The 20,668-nt window shown below is 35.8% G+C and overlaps 1 long non-coding RNA gene across 4 annotated transcripts in view; it reads left to right on the forward strand.

Annotated features, from left to right (window-relative positions):
• The window catches only part of LOC118169441, a 127,150-nt gene extending 110,456 nt beyond the window's left edge, over positions 1 to 16,694 (forward strand). The window contains exons 3-7 of one of the 4 annotated variants that reach the window (XR_004752102.1): positions 4,360 to 4,448; positions 10,724 to 10,862; positions 11,826 to 12,004; positions 14,515 to 14,595; positions 16,664 to 16,694. This is a non-coding gene — a long non-coding RNA (uncharacterized LOC118169441). Of the gene's footprint in view, positions 1 to 4,359; positions 4,449 to 10,723; positions 10,863 to 11,825; positions 13,237 to 14,514; positions 15,204 to 16,663 lie in introns of those variants that run through there. The other 3 variants (XR_004752101.1, XR_004752103.1, XR_004752100.1) reach the window with 3 other exon arrangements.
• Positions 16,695 to 20,668: the final 3,974 nt, after the last annotated feature.

A 20,668-nucleotide genomic window follows, 5' to 3' on the forward strand; every position in this document is an offset into this window, starting at 1 on the left:
CCTGATTTTGTATGTCTTTGTTCCACACCTTGACCAGTCATACCTTGACTTGTGCCCAGTCAAACTTGGAAGTTATGAAGGTTCCTTTGTGGTTATGAGGGAAGTGACAAATATAACCTTCTGATAGGAAATGAAAACTATTTAAGGTAATTGGAAGACTGGTATTTCCTATTGGCCTTTCATATCCAGATGGAAGAGTTCTTAATTTTTCCAATTTCAAAAATCTTTTAAATTCCAAAATGATTGCAGTAGGTGAAAAACTAGCGTACTGTTTCATCTTGAAGCTGTTCTGTCATACACATTTTTCATTGCTCTCTTAAAACAGAATATAAAACAATTGCAGCTACAGTTGCTGGTAGATGCAAGCCTATGCCTTTCCAAAATTACTTGAGTGATGTTGCCTATTTGATTTGGAATCTCTTTCTGTTTATTTTAATGGCAACTGAGCATCAACTAATGGTATTTTGCAAAAAAATATTTTTAAAAAATTTAACATCCATGTGTGAGGCAAAAGCTACCAAAATAAAATCCAGTGCATCTGGTGCCTTTGTTTGGATTTGTACATCACAGGTGATAACAATGAGGACATTCATGATGGTCATGATTTTCCAAAGAGAGGAGTACCAAATGTGATGTGTGAAGTCAAGTGGAAGTCCTGATAAGGACCTCCAGCTGCAGGGTTCTCCCCTGCTCAGACCTTCATGCTTATTTGCAGGCTTCACTGAGGCTTTTTGCAAATTCAAGAGAGCCCAGTGCTGAGACTTGAGCATATGATTTATTGGCAAATATACCTGCACTGTGCATTTGGCAGCCGGAAGATGACACAGTCTCTCTCTTTCCACTGGTACTGGCTAGACAGCTGAAGATGCCAGCTGAATTTTTGGGATTTGTCTTATTATTAGGTATTTAATATGGTGCCTGTCTGAATTGAAACAGTCCTCTTGGCTGAAATTGCACAGCAATGTTTGTTTTAAACTTCTGGAGGTGTTTGGAATTAAAAGCTTTTCCTTCAGTGCTGATCCACATAATTTTAATGTTTTATGGATGAGTTATCAGAGCAAGAAATACAGCGAGGCCTGATCCAGTTTGCAGTGCAGAAATGTTAGGTCTACAGGCATGAATTTGGTATTCAATGTGGTTCTGACCAGTGAGTATGCTGCCCCAGGCACTGGTAGGAGGTAGTGGTCTTTTAATCTCCTTATTTTAGGTAAGTCCTTACCTGAACAAGGGTGTTTATGCTGCATTCACACTTGGATTTCACTTTGATCTTGAGCTGCTTCTATGGGAAAAAGCATGCAAAACCAGCTGTATTTTATTTCACTTTTTTTACAGGTTGCTGGGGCTAGAGGAGCAAACAACCAAAGGGAAAGATAAATCTGAAAACAATCTTGAAGTTGTCTCCATCTGGGAGAGTTTAAAATGACCCTACCTTGTCTTTTCCATTAAATCATTTGCAATGTTTAATCCATATTTAATTGACTTTATTACCAAGTTTTGAAAATTGTCACTTTTTTTTACATTAAAAAGTCATCAATACCTGTGGTGGTTTTACCGTGCTAGGCAGTTGAACACCACAACTGCTCTCTCAATCCCCCTCCTCAGATGAGGAGGGGAAGTAAAGGAAAGAACAACTCACGGGTTGAGATAAGGATGATTTAATTAAAGAGAAAAAATATATATATATGTATTATTAAGGAAATATTATTATTAATTAAACAATTCAACTAAAGGAAAAAAAGGGAAGGGGGGGGGGGGAGGGAATAACTAAACAAAGCAAGTAAAGGCTATGTGGAAGTGGAGAGGAAAGAAATTACTCTCTACTTCCCACAAATGAATGATGCTTGACCACGTCCTTGAAGCAGGGCCTCAATGCACATAGCCGGTGTTCGGGAGGAGAATAGACGTTTTCACAACGAGAGCCGCCCCCCCCCACCTCTTCTTCCTTTTTCCACCTTTTATTGCTGAGTGTGACATCATATGGTATGGAATATCCCTTTGGTTGGTTTAGGTCAGCTGCCCTGCTGATGTTCCTTTCTCACTTTTTGCCCACCCCCTAGGAGGGTCAGAGAGAGTCCTGATGCTGTGCCAGCACTGCTCAGCAGCAGACACAACACCGGTGTGATACCACTGCTGTTCTAGCTACGAGTGCAGAGCGCAGCACTGTATGGGCTGCTGCAGGGAAAGGTAATGTCCCAGCCAGACCCAGTACAATATCAAAATCTGCTTTTATTAATGTTTCAGTATTAAGCTAAATTTTAATTTTAACATAAAACACTGTTGTTTTTTTCTATTAAAAAAATTACATCTTTCTGCTTCATCTGCAAGTATATTTCAACTTTTTCAACTGCATGTTTTAACGATTAAGATAAAACATTTCTGATTTATTAGAAAACTTGTGAAGTTGACAATATAATTCTATATAAAGCAGCTTATATGTTAAATTACGTATATTTATAGTTTATTTCCAGTAAGGCCACTTCTCTTTTGAGCTGTTAATTAACTTTTCCACCTAAATAAAATCTTTTTGGAAATTTATTCAAAAGATTTGAGGTATAATGAACTCTTCCTGAATTCAAAACAAGATCCAAAAGATTCATCATAGAATGCCTCAGGGCACAGAGTTTTAAGTCAGTCTGCAGTGGGAGTGTTTAGTAGAAAAGCCAGGAAATCCACTGCATGTATTAATGCTCTCAAATGTCAGGTTCTCTGAGAAGCTGTAGGTTTTTGGATGTTTCTAACTGAAACTAGTGGCTTGGATTCTGAAAAAAAATGTAAGTTTTATTCTGGTAACAGGATTTTCCCTCAAAATATAAAGCCATACTTTTTGATCCACATTAATCCTCATCTTAAACTGATGCTACAGTAGAATTCCTTTTGATTAGTTCAGACCGAATTAATAAGCAAGCAAAAAAAAAAAAAAAAAAAGAGAGAGAGTAATGAGTCTTGTGATTTTCCTGGCTGTGAAAATAGCAAAACACTAACACAAGAAACATACACTTGGAAAAACTGTAACGCACAAAATGAAAAATAAAATCGGATGACTAAATCAGAGAAAAAAAAAAAAAAAAAAAAAAACAAAGAAACAAAATGATGTTATTTTATGTTTTCTGGAATTTCTAATTGGTTTGCTGTTTTGCTTTATGTAATGCTTATTACAGCTATTTCATTTGGGATTAAAAGCAATATCACATCATGTTATCAAACTGTAATGCTCTTGGCATTCAGTTTTAATACAGTAACATCAGGATAAAATCACGAGTATAGATTTTGCCAAGAACAGAAGACTAAGCACAGTTCCTGGGAAAAAAGAGATGAGGTATAGCTGTGGGCAAGAGGACCTGAGGGACTGAACAGGGCATTCACATTATTTCTGTTTCTGCTGCTTCCCACCTGGTATTTTGCTCTTTGTTCTTAATCATGTTTTCCTTTTAGTTAATTACTTTCTGTGATGAATATAAATTAAATCACCTCTTAACAGAGTCTTGCTGATCCAAAGCCAGATATGTCTGTAAGAGAGTATAAACTGTGCACTGCTAAGTGAAAGCTGAATAGGCTAAAGTTATCTGAGAGAGAGACAAATCATACCCTGATTAAACCATATAGTTTTTAGGCATTTCTGCCCTGATGCCTCCTAAATTGGTTTTGCTCATGAAGGGGGAACAGACTCCTTTTCAAAATGAAGACACAGAGAAGAACGATAAAGAATGAACAGATAGTTCCATAGATTGTAAATCTGTGCCAGCATTAAAAATAAAAATACTGTGGTCTCCTTAGGATTAGTTCAAATACCACAAAAGCAGTGGAACAGCAATTCAAAATACAAAACACCACCAAAACTGTTCTGCTTGCACAGGGACTGAAGAACAGGCTAAGAGCAGAAAAGATGATATAAAAGTTCTACCCATAAAAAATAAAAAAAGTATGTTTAATGAAGAAAAAAGCAGATTTTGATTTTTTTGGAGAGTGAACAACTACCAGATGACCTCAATTAATTATTTCAGCTTGCCACAGCTGTTTGGGATGATATCAAAGCACTTAACATCAGGGTGCAAACAGCTTCTGTCTTAATCAGGTTTTCTCTGCTATGCTGTTGACTAAAAAGAGCAGGACATGAGCCCAACTGAAGGAGTAGAGGTTTTACAGTTAGCTAATAAATCATTCCTATGTGTGTTTTGGTGGACTTAACGTTATTATCTGTAAGTTCTCCTAACTAGCAATTTTCTATATACATATATATATTTAATCACTGAAAAAAGTTCAAAAGTTTGAAAATGCAATCATTTTCCTACAGACAAAAGTTGAACAGCTTAGACGAACAGTTTACAGCCTGAGCAATATTAATTCTTCTGTTCTTATAAGTAACTGATCACCTATATCATATTATTCTTTCTGATGTCTGACTAGCTAACTCAGTCCTTTTACGTTATAAAACAAGAAAATGGAAAGCGGTAAGTAGCTAATTTTTCTCCCTGCTTCTAAAACTTAAATTTGCAGAATGTGTGTTTATAACAATGTTAATTCTCTAGCTGTCTTCTATTAAAAAATGCGAAGAAGCATACAGATTTTTAAGCAGAATAATAAATGTAAGTTTGTGGATGTTTTTTTAGCATAATTTCAGGTCCTACACCCTTGATTGCCCTCAATCTATCACTTTTTATCACTTTTTTTTTTTTTTTTTTTTTTGCTAAATCAACTTATTTTCCACATACAATGATTGTCAGCACTCAGATTACATTTATTTCCATAAGAAAAAAAAAAAAAAGGAAAAAGAAATCAGCAGTTTATGGAACTTTTCCAAATATGCCTAGAGGGCACTCTTTAAAAAAGTATGAATCTTTGGCAAAAAACACATTGTTGCATTAATTAATGCTACAGACACTTACTCTGCAAAATCAGAGAGAATAAATGTCCTAGTTGTAGCAGTTATATTTTTAACAGTTTGGGTCCCTATTTATTTTATGGGCTGATAGAAGTCCCCAGACTTCAACTATTAAAACCGTTTTTCCTCTTACATGCTTTGCTTATTTTAATAGTCTTAGAATAAATGTACCTGTTTCCTACACAGCTTTTACAATGCTCTTATAATGACATTGCTACAACTAAGTCTCTTTTCTTCTCCCTCATGCAAAAATATTTATTTTTTTCTGAAAGCCTGCAGGTTTCTCTATCTATTGTCCAGTTCCTGCCTTGGAATATGTTTTCTGTCCTCAGTAATGAGTTTATGGATATTAACTCCCCCACATTTATCACAAGTTGCAGATGAAAAATCCTTAATCAAAGACACTTGGGAATTTACGTGAAGGTTACTTGGTACACAGTGATAGATGATCCTCCATAGATTCCATAGCTCACCTATTTTACCAATTTTACATTGTGATAAGCCTGCTCATCTTAAAAAGCTATTAATAATTTAACTTGCTCCATTACAGACAATCTCTGAGGGATGTGTCAGCTAGGAAAAATGATACACTTATGAACTTTCTGAAACAATCAAACTGATCAATTCTTGAGCTAGCTTTTCCTGTGAAGCTAATTCTGAGTTAATTTCTTTTCCATCATTGAGTCTGCTGTCTGAAAGTAGGAGTTAGCAGACCTACATGAGGAAAGCACAGTCTGCATTTGCAGATGGAGCCCAAACTCTCCATAGAATCCAATGGAATTCACATTGAGTGGGATGAATGTGTGTGTTATGTTTTCTTACCGAAAAACAGGGAATTAGTTTAATACTTAGGGAATCCTTTGCATTGATTATCATGTTCTTCCAATGCTCCACAGAACGAAGTCTCTCATAATCAGAAGAACATGATAATCAGTGAAATTACCATCATATTGATTTTACTTGTTCAGCTGCAGAAAGATGCCACTCTGTGATGAGAAAAGAGAAAGTATAGCATTTCTATTGTGTACTATGCATCAGCTTAGAGTCTGTAGCTAAAGTTTAGCCAGTGCTCCTTAACCGTGTCATGAAGAATTTGTAAGTTAAAACTGAAAATCTTATAGTCTACTAAGGAGCACAGGCAGACGAAAGAAATAATTGCAGCGATATACACATATGAAAACAGTGAGTCTGCAATTAGAAACATCACCTCTGGAATGATTTCCAGAACTCATCACAAACGATGTTCTTTTGCACAAGAAGGAAAGGCACAGGCACAGAAATGGAAATCACTGAACAAGTCTGGGTGGTAGAGAAAGATTATCTAGGCATAGTTTGAAAGGAAGGAGACCTTCTCAAGGCAGCAGCTGCTGTGATGTTTTTCTGCATGGATATATCCAAATCGCATTCTGCCAGTCACTGGCTGTCAGTGCAGCCTTTCAGGAAGGACAGTTGTCTGCCATGTCTGGGCATGTTTAAACTTATTTTAATGTATGTACTTGTAATTCAAAAATAAACCAAAACAACAACAACAACAGAAAAAAAACAAACAACCAAACAACAGCAACAAAAGAAAACCCTCCAACCAACAACCAAATATATAAATATCCACATTAATTCCTGACCAGGTCTAAGGATGGAAAAGAGGTATGATTTAAAGTTATTTTTGCATCTTGCTAGCTTGTCTGAATATGCCATAAATCATGACAGCACCTTGATGTCTACTGAAGAACTTCTGTTTTACTGACATAACCCTGAATAAGCCATTGGGGAAGTAATAGTCCTTAAACTGACAGCATTTATCTGTGTACTGATTGCTTGAGTGCACAGCCTGTGCTGCAGCTCATTCACAATGCCCTTGGTGGTCTGCATGTGGAGAAGCAGTAATGTGCTTCAGGAGGCACTCTATAAGCAACAAACTCCTTACAGCAGGACAGAAGCATCAAATATTACATTTATGCACTCTTTTAAGGAGGTCCGTTTGCTTCTAGATCACTTTTCTCAGGTAAGCGTGTTTCTGTAGGGAAGCATAATCATCCGTCTTTCATCAAAGATGAATCCTCGAACCCCAGAATGTGTACGGGGAGATGGGGGCTGAGCTTGCTCACGCGCTGCCATGACACCTCAGTCTCAGGCTCTCTACAGCACAAGAACAAAGAGCACTTATGAGCCCTCTGAAGTAAGATATTCAGATTTGCAAAATGAAACAAGTAACATGAGGTATTTGTTAAAAATTTGTTAAAAGATCTGTTGCAGATCTTTTTGGTCTTGATTTGAATTCAAGCAAGGACTCAGGATAATGTCCTTGAATTTACAAGCTATTTCTTTGGTTCTTCTTGTTAGCCTAACAAAATGCTGTAGAATGGAACCTGAAAGTTGAAATATCATTCAGTCCATATGCCTAATTTTTATACCGAAGATTTATGTGTGAGGTTAACTATATAATTATCCTGCTAGAGGATATTGTTGGGTTTCTGAATTAAGACTGATGGCGTAGATGAATAAGTAAAGGTCATTCTTCAGTGCATTAGTTCTTTTGATGAGGGTCAATTTAATACACAAATACTTTGTATTTAGCATGAAACCTCTTTCATGAAAATCACATCCTACTGCCTATCTTTATAAATATTAATTCACAGAATGCATTTACTTCATGTAGCTCCCGACAGCCTCTGTGGCAGAACTGACAAGTTAGTCAGTAAGAGAAAAAAAAAGGCTGAAAACTTTACTCCAAGGTATCAAAGTGCATTAGAATACGTATTTATATATAGATTCCTACTGAGTTGCAGAGGATAAGGATCAAGTTGAAGATGTTGGAAGAGACGAGAATGAAATGGTCAGCAGTATATTCAGATATTTAAAATCACATTATAGGTGGGAATTCTTCAGAGAAGACTGAAGATGCAAAATAAAGCTGTGTACAGGCCAAACCAAACTAAAATCAAAACCAGACCACACACAAACACACACAGGCTATATACATTGCCCTTTGTATATGTAGACCTGAAAATGCCTATGTAGGGAAAGGGCAGAGGTTTGGTTTCCTCTACACACAAATAAAATATATCATTGTCTGTCTACTGGAGTCCAACATAAACTCAAGTTACAGTTAGTCCAAGTTGCAAACTTACTGGAGTAATTCAAATTAGCAATTTGTATTGAGAAACTCCTGGTATAACTCTAAGGAAGGTAACTTACTGCATATCATAGAGAGAGCAGTATCTCTGAATTAGCTGCCAGTTCTTGAGTACTTTGCCTTTATATACTACAAACAACAAACATGCAGAGTTGATTTTAGTGACTGGGGACCTGCCCACCCTGCTTAGCCATGAAAAACTCCCAGATTCATGTAACTTCTCAGAAGAATCTGCGACTTAGAAGAAAAAGGCTATAAAACATTCATCTCGATTCAGGGAGATCTATACCTCTGTACTAGTCTGTGTTACAAGAAAATCTTTACAGAGCTAGATCATTAATTTTAACACAAGAGAAAACATATCAGAAAGTGCAGAGACATTTTTCAAAATGGGAACAGGCAAATGTCAGGACAATTTTCAGAGGTCACATATTTCAAGAACCTGGCTAAACTTTAAGCAATGCTGGGATATGTTGCTGCCTTTGTTAAAACTTAATAATGAGTTCCCATATGAAGACATCAAAATGGTTTTATTTTACCTTTTGATTTAAAAAAAAGAATTTTTTTTGGTGCTGTTCATTTTATTTATTCATTTTATTATGTGGCAATACAGAAAGTAATAGCCAAATTTCTTTCATGCTGTTTTTCATTTGGTTTCAATAATAAAATGCTTGTCCTATCCTGTTTTGGGTGTTATTTAATATATATACATATATTTACAGTCTGTCAAGGATTAAAACAGAATAAATCTACATTCTAAACATTTATTAATTTGCTTACATAATAACATTGCCTTTGAAATTATATTAATCTTAATAAAATTCCAATTACTTTAATTTGATTAAATTATATGGGGTTCTATTCTTATGTGTTATGGCAGCTCTGTATACAGAATACCAAATATTCTTTTGCAATTTAACCAATCAGCTTTGGCTGTTGGATTCACTTTTCATTTCAGTATTACTGTAAAGCAGCTTTTATGTCTCAGCGTCAAAGTGAGGTATACACGTTTTAGCTTTTATTCATAATGCTTAGTCCACATTAGCTGTTATTATAGAGATGACTGCCTGGATTTGAAGAGCACTGAATTCTGGTAACTCAATTTCAGATTTATGGGGCCAAAACAGTGGAGTGACATTACTGAGAGCTAAGTTTGGTAAATAAATTTATATAATTTAATTTAAGCAACAGAAAAATGGACCAGCCTAGAACACCATGGTGTTGAATACTTTTTTTTTTTTTTTTTTTTTCAGATGTACTATTACACCACAGAATGTAAGAATGTAAGTAAGTTAAAAACTTCATCATCTTATAATATAGATATACTTAAGAGAAGACAAAACAGAAACAAGGTTAGCTGTTATTAAAAACGGGGAGGAAGGGAATCATTTTGTGCTTACATTAACTAGACTACAAAGAAAAGTTCATTTTAAATTTTTCTTTGGTAGTAGAAAAATGATATTTCAAAGCTGCTTTCATAGTACAGAAATATTAAGCATTCTGGAGCAACTACCATGTTTTTCTTTATCAATACCAAAGTTAAAGCTGGAAGGCTTTAATTTATTATATTTTCTTTTAAACATTATTTTTACTTTTTTCACTGTGTTTCAGGAAATTATTTCGGTCCTTACTTCTGTGTATTTTGATCACCGTAAAGGGAATTTACACAATCATTGTGCAAACAAAATCACCAAAATCAATCAAACACTACTCATTTTCATAGTATTTTCTAACAGTAATATAGCTAAATACAAACTGAAATGCTTTCTGAATTGGAATGTGCAGCTGTATGATTTGTGGCTTGCGCATATGTGATGTGATTACAGGGCAGACTATTTTACCACTTTTTAAATGAAAGATGTAATGATTGAATCCTTGTGTTAAAATCTTTTGTTCTTTAGAAATTATTTAATTGAAATCTGTGGATATGAAATTGTTTTTTATTATGCACAATACTTCAAAGCTTTACTATTAGGAATAAAGGAGTCTTTGAGAATATTAGGATGCATTTTCATAACTGGCCTCACCATCTCAAGGGGTTATCTGACTTCTTCACCTCCTCCAGCTGCAAGTTCCCTCCTCCTTCTTTAAGCAAGCATTAGTATTCAAGCAATTTTGCAGTGAATCATTGGACTGAAAATCTACCCTCCAAAATGGTTTTGTCTGAGTAGTGAAAAGGACTGAATTTACCCTGTGGGCCACGTAATATTAGCAATAAATTAAGGCTAATTGCGAGGAACCGGAATCAAGAGGAAGGATGGGGCAGTGCCTTTTGATAACACAGCAGTCTTAGATTGGCTTGTCATTGTCTTCTGAGACATTTTTGGGACAGTCTTTGCATGCTGATTGCTTTAGAAATGTTGACTTGTGGTTCACATATCTGTGGTGAACACATTATCTGGTCTTCTTTGGACCTGAGTATGTGAAAGCAATTTAGAATTTCTAGACTTTTCAAAAGGCATGGATCTGAAAAGCCTATATCTTCAGGCATCTAGTCTAATCCAAGTACTATTGAAATCTGCTCTTTTGAGAAGTCTTATCTACCAAACATGGAACAGGAAAATCTCAGCTGGAGTTCTCATAAGACTCTTCACTTTAAAACAGACAGCATGAAAAGCCACTAACTCAGATTTTTTAATAATTCCTTCAGACAAAAAGTGTTTATATTTCTATTTCTGATGGAAACATAACAATTCTTTTCCTGTTTTTAGATTACCACACTCCAGAAACACCTGTTGTAACTGGAAACAGCCTCTGTTATGTGCTAACCTGAAGTATCTGAGAAGTTTCACACCGAAAAGGAAAAACACCCTCTGCCATCACAGTCGTCAACCAGCCTGCTGCTCTGAGGTCAGTCATATATACTAGGAGATTTGTGTATGGAATAATTTGCTCGTGGTCTGTTTTCCACCTTCTAGGCAACTGTAGTTACACAACAAAATGTAGGAGACGTTCTTGAAAAGAGAGGTTATAATGTCATTTGAAGATCAGTCTGATACAAATATATATATTATATATATATGGAACTTCCCTTCTCTGCTGTTCAGGCACACTTTCTAAAATGGTATTTTTTATCTGCTGGTGAAATACATACATAATTTAGTCTATTACCAAAATTTCTTTTCTGGAATCTTTGCCAAAAGTTCAAGTCCAGAGCCATGGTAGTTTCTGAGAGGATTATTTCTCCGTGAAGAGCAACAAAGACTGCATTGAGAAGTTGTCACATAGTCATGCTTCTAGTTCTGTATATGACAAATCCAAAAGCTGTCACTCAACAAATGTACTATCGCTCAGCCTTATCACTTCCTGACATCCAATGGCTCCATCTTTCTAACTTCCTTTATCTTCTTACTGTCCCCAGGTACCCATCACTACAATAGTATTTACTGCACACCATAAAAGAATTCAGTCAGACTGTCATGGTTCTGTGGCTAATCTTCCATTTCTTTTTACCTTTCAAATTTAAATGATCCTATTGTAATTAAAAAAAAAAAAATCTTTCTGTCTAAAACTTTAGGGATGTTGAAAACCCATCTCTGGTCCACCAGTAAAAATAATGCCTCCTGCTATATTGCATTCTGTGGAGCTAAGAAGAAGTATAAAAAAAAAGTGAGTTAGCATTTGGATTTGCAAAAATAGTATTTAGTTGATTGTAATGTAGATTATATGAGTACAATTTTGCATGCAAAGAGCAATGAGTCAAGTTACAAAAGAAGTTTGAAAAATAATGAGACTTGCCTCAACATATATTATTCATTCTGTAGATATTAATACTTGTCTTCAATAATTCATGGCCCGTGTTCATTTTTGTAGGATTCCGATGTTTCCTGACACCATCTCATTCCCTGGCACGGGAAGGATGAATGGAACAGAAGCTCACATTACCAATTTTCACAGCATTGCAGACCTGAGCTGCTAGCAGGGAAGCCAATGTATGAGAAACAGGAATGAGTGTTTTAGGAAGAAACCATCTGGATCTCTCAAACAGCTCAGTTATGTAATTCTGTTAATACTATAGAGTCTTTTAATGCCGCTTTCTGTAATAATTCATCAGAGCTAAGAGATTGTCGTTAGTTATGGCTGTGCTATAGCTATTTTTCTTCAGCGCTGTATCTTTAATGGCATTTTTACACAATATTTTCTTGTCTTTTGCAAGCTAAGCTGTTTTTGCTATGTGCACACAGCCTGTCGGGGCATGGTGCAGGTGGCTGTAGTGCAGTGGGTGCTGAAACTGGTGGGGTCCCTGCAGCACAGCCTCCAGCCTCCAGCAGCTCCCATGGGCAGGGCTGGTTGTAGCGATGTGAGTGCTCTCCCAGAGAGAAGGGGCAGCCCTGCCATGTGCCCCAAAACCCTGGGAAAGGGGAGGATGTGTTCAGGGCCCTCTCACATTTCAACAGAAAATTTTCTCCTTTATTGAAAGCTAAAGGCTGAGCAGTGGGATTCAGGAATTAATATTTCTGTATCGAGATTTTTTTCTCTTGCTCTCATACAATATTTCTGTCCCTATGCACCCACTGCACCTTACTGGACCACAGAGTCTAGGGCAGAGTCTAAATCTCCTGTTTGCAAGTATGAATGCCTGCCATGTGGATACAAAGATAATAATAATAAAAAAGGAAATAAATCCAAGCTGCTACATTTAAAAATTCATTATTTTTGAACCAATGGCATCTTTTTTTGAGTAGCTGTGAGAGAGGTGCTAAATTTTAACATTATTCTTGTGAAAGATGGATGTGGTTAATTTTACCCATTCATCTTGTGTATTGTCACTTGCTGTGTTGGCTCATTTTACCCATTTACTTTGGTGCTGTCAGGACTAAAGGAAAACTTCCATTCCAGCAAAGCAAAATTGAAGGGAATTAGGTAATTTGTAGGCTTTGCCAGGTTGGAATGAAGAGCTTTTCAAGGACCATCAGCATATGAATAGGATTACCTTGGATGCACTGGTAGAAGATGAGTGACCACACATATTTTTAGCCTTTGGCAGCCAAGGAGAACGGAACCTCTGAAAACAGCATGACTGCAACCCAGAATGAAAGAAATAATGTGTCAGGAAACTGGGCAAGCATTGTGAATGTTACTGAGGGGAAGCTGAAATTTTTGGAGAAAGGGACAAGGAGATAGGCAGTGTCAAAAATGTTTTTACCTTTTGTTTTTCTTCTGTTTTAACAATCCTAGGATAAGCTTTTCCAAATGAGTAATAAATGCCAGGTTATTTGCAAAAGTTTTTCTGGTGCCACAGCAAATCTGTGTTGTATCGATTTTGAAAGGAGTTACTAAATAGAAGCCTATGTTCATTTGAAGCAAGGTGGAGGTCCTGGTGAGAAACACATGCTGTGAACTTGGCATCCAGTTCTGAGAAGCAGTGGTTGCCCAAGATCTAAAACTGCAATGGCGTCCCTGCCAGAGGAGAGATTGGTTGATGTCAAAAAGTGCAATCTTCCAAAAGATTTAGCCATCATTTAAAATCCTATTTCCTTTTACAGTGACTGTTAAACACTACACTGACCCATAAGTTAGGAGCTAACCTTTGTATACTGGCTAATAGGGCCTGGCATCTGCTGAAATCTATGCTACAGCCAAAGTCTCCAGGCTTGACTGAGTTCTCTCTCAAGAGGTTGGAAATCAGCTTGAAATACCTCTTTGAAACACAAGGTCACTCTTAGTGTCAAGTTCATGAGACTAGGTAGTTTATAATATCTTGTATATGTAAATAGATGATTGGAGGATAAAGATTTTATGGCTTAGATGACTTCATTGAATAAATCCCATGAATATTTTAAAATATATTTCACAGTGGATGTATTTTTAAACATTACTGACAAATATTGTCAAATTAGCTTTGATGAAAACAAAAGTAAAACCACAGAAAATGAAAAAATTGTAAAGGATTTTAGCTCTCATGAAAACTATTCTTAAAATATTTTAATTAGCTTCTTTTAACCTGCCTATATTTTTACATTCCTAAATAACATCATACTCAGGCATATCACCCATGAAGCAATTTATCCCATCACAAATCTGTACCAAAAATGAACAGTATGACTTCCTCTCTTAAGATGCTGCTCTGTCTGCGTTGACTATAAAGGAAGTTTAAATGTCTGTCTTAAATTACACAACATATGAGATGACAAATTGAGGTGATATGAATACCATGATGAATTCAGATTCTTGGGTAAACATTCAGAGGCAGGATTTTTTATGATTCCAATTTCTATGACAGTCAACAGGATTTAAATGAAAAATGGTTTTCAGATCTGCCCTTTTTATACCCGAAATCAATATAATCAACCCTTCCCCATTTCTTCTCTGACTTACTAATATAGATGTGAACTTCCTGGATCAGGACTGTTCCTTGTTATCCCTATGAATAACACAGAAGACAACAATACTGATTTAATTTTATTCTCCAGGAGCTGTTTGTAATAGTATTGATGAATAGTGCTAATAATAGAATATATTATGTATTTTTGTGTTGTATTTAATGGCTTATTTCCTGCAGCCACAGTACAGAAGTGCAAAAGCCTGAATAAAGACTTAACACTAATTTTACTGTGGGCTTGTGTAGCATTGAAATGAACAGGTATGTACAAAACTTGTTTTATAAATTTTCAAAATATGCTAGGCTAAGAGTTCTACTCCGCAGAATTTCCCGGGCAATTCATCTTGTAAAATAGCTTAAAAAGAACTAGTTTTCTGTTATATCTTAGCTGACTTTTCCAAGAAGATCATTAAAATGAGTGTTGGTTAGTGCAGAGGGGACAAAAAGAAATATTTTAGCAAGTGCTAGAACATTTTAGGTAGGCTGCTTTATTTACTGGTGCATTTTCAAGCATGTTAAAGGCTAGAAACAGGAGGGACAAATGCCTAACGTAGCTTTTACCCTTTCTTCTCCCTGAGTCCCAGGAGCATGAAATGAAAGCATTTAAAATGTATTTTATTAAAAAATATATTCTTATTACTTGAAAAATTAAAGGTCTTTTAAATAGTAAAAGCATCTTAAGAACTGAACACTCATGGCCAAAGATCTAAGGGTCTTGGCAAGGAATTAAGTTACAAATATATGCAAGAAACTTTACGCTAAAAACACAAACAACCTTGAGCCAAAATGCACACTATAAATATTGAAACTGTGCTTACTAAAATCTGTAGCTTCTAATATGGCAAGGAAAATGCATTTCATAGACTTGCAGCCAGACTAGGTATAAAGCAGCAAAGTAATATAGCTTGTTTGTGCTACTTTTTGTAGCAGTGACTTAGATTTTATATTTTATTGTTCATTAAGCATAAGGTACCAGAGGTAGATTTCATAAAAATAAGTAATAATGATGTATTTGCCATCTGTAGATCAAATCCCTGTAATTGAAAAGGCCTGGCTGTTGCCTGCATCCTCCATATGTGCTTTCATTACAGAGTAAGTAAAAGATACTATTTCCAATTTCTAAATTCTATACAACCTAGTTTCAAACATTGTCTTGGGCTGCTGAGGGAAGTATTTAAGAGATGTGTGGACATGGTGCTAAGGGACATGGCTTGGTAGGTCACACTGATGGTTGGTCTTGATCTTGAAGGTCTTTTCCAACCTAAACAATACTATGATTCTATCAATTCAAATTAGAACTCATTAGGTTTATAATTTATAATTGCTGCATATTTCATTCTGATAAAGGTCTCTATGTATCATAGAACAAAGTTTTGTGGGATTTTTTCTGGATTACTAGGTGAGCAAAAATCTCAGCCCTGTTCAGTGAGAGCCTGCTTCTTAATGATGTGAGTTGTCTCTTGAGAAATCACACCCTCTGGAAGGTTCCTGACCAGTTTGGACTAGAATTATGTCATTAAGAGACCACAGAAGTTGACAAGAAATGAGATGTCATATTGTGTCTCAGAGCACAGTAACTGAATTTTATTTGGATGAAAATATTCACCTTATCTGGAACTGAACGGAAAACTCAGCTAATGTTCTCCTTTCCCCCATGGGTATTCAGTTCAGGTGATCAGCCTAGATAGAGTCCAGAGCAATCCCCCAAATACACATAACAGGCATGAAGTACTCAGCACCAGCTGTTTCACTGTACAACTTCACTGCTGTGCTGTGCTGTCAACATGTATGCATATGCAACACATTACTAATGTAAGGACTAGAATATTGCCCTGTTTTCCAGACTTTCCCTTGTGCATTCCTTGTGAAAAAGCCTCCAGTAGAACAGCTAAAGGATAAACACAGATGTTGCAGTAGGATTTTGCTCTGCTGGGATCCCCTTTGTTTACCACATAACTTGTTTTTCTTTGCAGAGGCTCCACTGATATTATCACAGCTGAAAGTATGGTAGCTTATCCCTAAGATTCTCCAATTCTGCACAAACCTGAAATGAATAGTTTGAGTTTCTGAGCTTTTTTTTTTTTTTTTTTTTTTTTTTTTTTCTCAATAAATGTTGTAGGAAATGAAATATAAAATCATATCAGTATCTTATCAAATTCCCACCCTCTTTTCATTTTCAAAGTGATCCCTACATTTAGCTGCGCAGTCTTGCTGAGATAAAATGTGGGTTGTGCAACTCCTTCTCTCTGTGGGACATTATTCTATTGCTTTGATGATAGCCTTCAGAGTTTCTATCACTACTCTGTGTCTCAAAATATATTTGTTGCAGGGGCAGCTTCCCATCTGGTCTGCTTGACAGGTAAAGTCAACTTACTACAGAAGCAAAGGTGTGGGGATGATGAAAAAGGAAAGGAAAACATAATGTTTAACTGTAATGTTCCTTTCACAAGATGTGAAGTTGTTTGCTGCACAAGCAGCAAAACTGTATTTGTTCTCTGCATGGATGCCAAGATGTGTCATCTTGGGAAGAAGCAGGTAGTTCATAAAGAAGTCACTGTTTCAGTAAAGCTAGTCAGACACCATGTTTCTGTGGAAAATAATTTATTTTCTGAAAAGCAAAATGTTTCCATCGTTGGGCCTTGCAGGAAAAATATAAAAATATATCTCCCAGAAATGAGATCATTTAAATTAAGAAATTAATTTAATCTAAAACCTGTATTTTCCAGTTTTGATAGAGGCTTTTCAACCTGCTATTATTTCAAATACTTTTTGAAACAAAGAAGAATTTAAAAACAAAGCACTAATGTTTACTGCAATTATATTTAAAATATCTATACATGGCAGCTTATCTCCCTTTTACACGGGAAGTGCTTCACATTTTTACATATCTGTTAAATGTATCAATTCCTACGTTTTATTAAAAATAACATCAACTTGTGACACAAGCTCCAAGCCCACTTAACATATGTAAATACCCTGGAAATACTGGGGTATGTTTGTTTATGCTGCACAGTTCATACCCCTAGGTGGAGAAGGTCACCCAGAACTCAGCATCACCTTGGAGTTTCTTGGCTCCCATTAAATGTAATTGCTTTGCCTGAAGACTTCTGGGTTACTGGGGAGAGAACCCAGATCTTTGGGATTAATGGGAGAGAACAAAGAAACCATAATCATAGCTTTTAGTCATAATTATGATAACACTGAAGGTCATTGCTACCATAGTCCTAATGGTTGCAATAAAAATACAAGCTTTTAAGAGTAGTAGGCATTGTAGTTTTTCCTATGGCAGCCAGTATGTCAAAAGTTATTTTACTAGTGATATGTCACACTAAATATATCTAGAATTGTGCAGTACATGAAATAATAAATAACTTTCCCATATGGTATTGCAAGATTTAATTCATTCCATAATTTGAGCTATTATTTTTATAGTAAATATATGTGTAAATTACTATATATATGAAACACTCTACAATATCAAGTATATTATTACTTATGCAAGTCTTCTAAGTATTAAAAGTACATCTTACAAGGCTAAGAACTCCAAAGGCCATGGTTAGGAACTGGTAGCTTCATGTCATTTTAGAATGTGATGGTTTTGTGTGCCTTTGAAATTGCTACGCTCTTCAAAGAAAAAAGACAGGCTTTAAATATTTTTCCTTCTCTTTCAGCTTGGAGCTATGTTTCGAAATGAACTCAATTTTGAGTAAAGAGAGTGTTCTAAATTTTAAAATGTTAATATAAATACTGTATGACATCTGTGTAAAACAGGTGCCTGCTGTACACAGGACTGTATTTTTCTTTATGTCAGATCTCTTGAATATCAAAAGTTTCAGACTGTTCTGAAACGGGCTTTATAAAAGAGAGTTGGATGACTCAAAATTGCAAAGCATAATGACAATAGACAATTACATCTCAGGAGCTGAACTTAAGACATTTTTCTCTCACACTCATTTTTTATCTACATTTATCATTATTATCTGCATAGAGCTATATTTTTGAATAAATACTTGTATTTTAATGTCTCAGTTATTTTGATTTCTTTATGCAAGGCATTTTACATTTCAGAGGGTGAATCAGGCACCCAGATTGGCTTCTCATATGTTTTCTGAGCCGTGTTTGCTGTCTCTAGATACAAAGTGAATTCCTGTAATAGATTTACTGGGAGGGAGGAAGACTCATAGAGCTTTAGCCTCATTCTTCTACTCTCTTGATTATAGTTTGGCATCTGTCTGACTCTGTGGAGAGCTTGAAAGAGATGGAAAATTTAAAAGAAGCAGTGGCTCTGTACCACAGTTAGGAAACATGGATTTCTCCACAGAAACTTGTGTTGTGGACTCTTTTCCATCATGTGTCTGATGCAAAACTGTATGCCTGTCTTATGACCTACTGCTGAAGGATAAAGGGAGGACTAAGATCCCCCTACTGAGACATTCAGCACAGGAAACCAGTGAACTCTTACTTTCTTTCACAAACCCTGCTCAGTGTGACTCTTGAAAGTGCTTTGGACACAAATTGAAACTGAGCTAATTTGGATTACCATTACAGCAGTGTCTACCTAGACAGGAGGCAGCACAGGCTCTGTTTTTCAAAGACAAAGTGCTCCAGCACAGCACTTTCCCCTCAAATTATCCTTGGTAGACCAAAGTTACAAAATTATCTTTCTGCCGGGTCTATGAAGCTCATACAGTTGCAGAAAACTGTTGTGCTCTCAGTCACTGAAAGGAAAATTATGAGCTAATATCCAGTGTTCATGACCTACGAGTACTTGCAGATGAAAAAATGTACCTCATACCTATAAAATGATTGTGTTTGGTTTACTGTGTTTACAAAACCTTTCCATTACTATCTCTTCTGAGTTTACTGTAACCTGAGATTATTATTATTTTCTTTAATCAGACTAGCCAGGGAAACTTAAATTTAAAACTGGTAACTAAGGTTCCTTAGTTAACTAAGATAACTAATCAGATTACCATAAGGATTAATTTACACATTTGTTGTTTCATAAAAACACAACAATAAATAAGTGAGAACATTGCTGATATTTCAGAGACCACTGAAGATTCACTGGCATGCCTACAAATAGCTTGTCAAACTGCAGCTGACCCTTTCTTATTAAAAATAAATATCTATGCCTTTGCACCACAGCAAATATAGTATGAAATATTAACTTCATGGCATATCCATATGTTTCCGATAAAATCAATTAAATAATAAACCCAAACAACATTTTCTGGTGTAGGATCTAAATCACCTAGTCCTGAAAGCCATGATGTGAATTTTCAGCCCACACATGTGGACGGAAAATAGCACTGAAACAAATCACAACCTGAATTCTTGGTCAAAAGTGGCCTCCTGCACTGCACTGCTAAACTCTTAGTTTGCTATTGTAAATCTAAACAACCTCCATCTCACTGCCTCTAGCAGGAATTAGACATAGCCTTTCAATGGCTCTTTGCTGTTGCAGAGAATTACAAAGCAGGACGAGTCACATTCACTTCAGAAATAATGACAAATCAAGGTTATTTCTGTATTATAGTGATGTGAGAATGCTTTGATATTTTTCTACCACTATAAATCTAAACAACTCTCAATTCCAGTTCTTGAACATGGAAAGGATCATTCTATTAACTATGATAACTCCAGCACTGAAACATCAGCTGGTTATTTATCCCCTTTCTCCATCAAGGCCTATACTGTAGTCCAGTAAATGTATTTTTGATTAGCTGGAGCAATAAAATGGGGCTGGAAAGAGGCATAACTCTTTGAGAAGGAAAAGAAACTAAAAATATTGGGTAAGAAGAAGAAGAAGTGGGAAGAATCAGAGGAGACATGGAAAAACATAATCAGAAAATCACAGAGGACAGAAAAATAAGGGTAACTGAACTTGCTATTTGACTCCAAGTATTCACTCATTTAATTTATCCCACCTGTGTGTAGGAAGCATCCATGGAATGCCAGTATCCAAATTACCAGGTCCGAATTTCATGAATGTTGGGCAAAATGGAGATCCGTAATTTTGCAGGTACCAAAAATGTATGTATTTACTGTGCATTTTTCCTTATTATTTTTACTACAGCTAGCCTTCTACATTATTATGTACAAATACTGAATATTGCATGTCCAGTTTTTAGAAAATACTCAGCTTTTTTTTTTAACCAACAGAAAATAAGAGAGCATGAGTTCTAACTAGTAAGAAAATCACAGGATTGGAAAACAAAATGAGAAGATTAAGGATAATGAGAAAGGGACATTCTTTTAAGAATTTTTGTAATTAGAAAGGAGTCTGATGTGTTTGTGTATTCTTTTTTGCTGTATTCAACACAAATTTAGC

Source organism: Oxyura jamaicensis, chromosome 6 (genome assembly GCF_011077185.1).
Source record: "Oxyura jamaicensis isolate SHBP4307 breed ruddy duck chromosome 6, BPBGC_Ojam_1.0, whole genome shotgun sequence".
In the NCBI taxonomy this organism is placed as follows: domain Eukaryota; kingdom Metazoa; phylum Chordata; class Aves; order Anseriformes; family Anatidae; genus Oxyura; species Oxyura jamaicensis.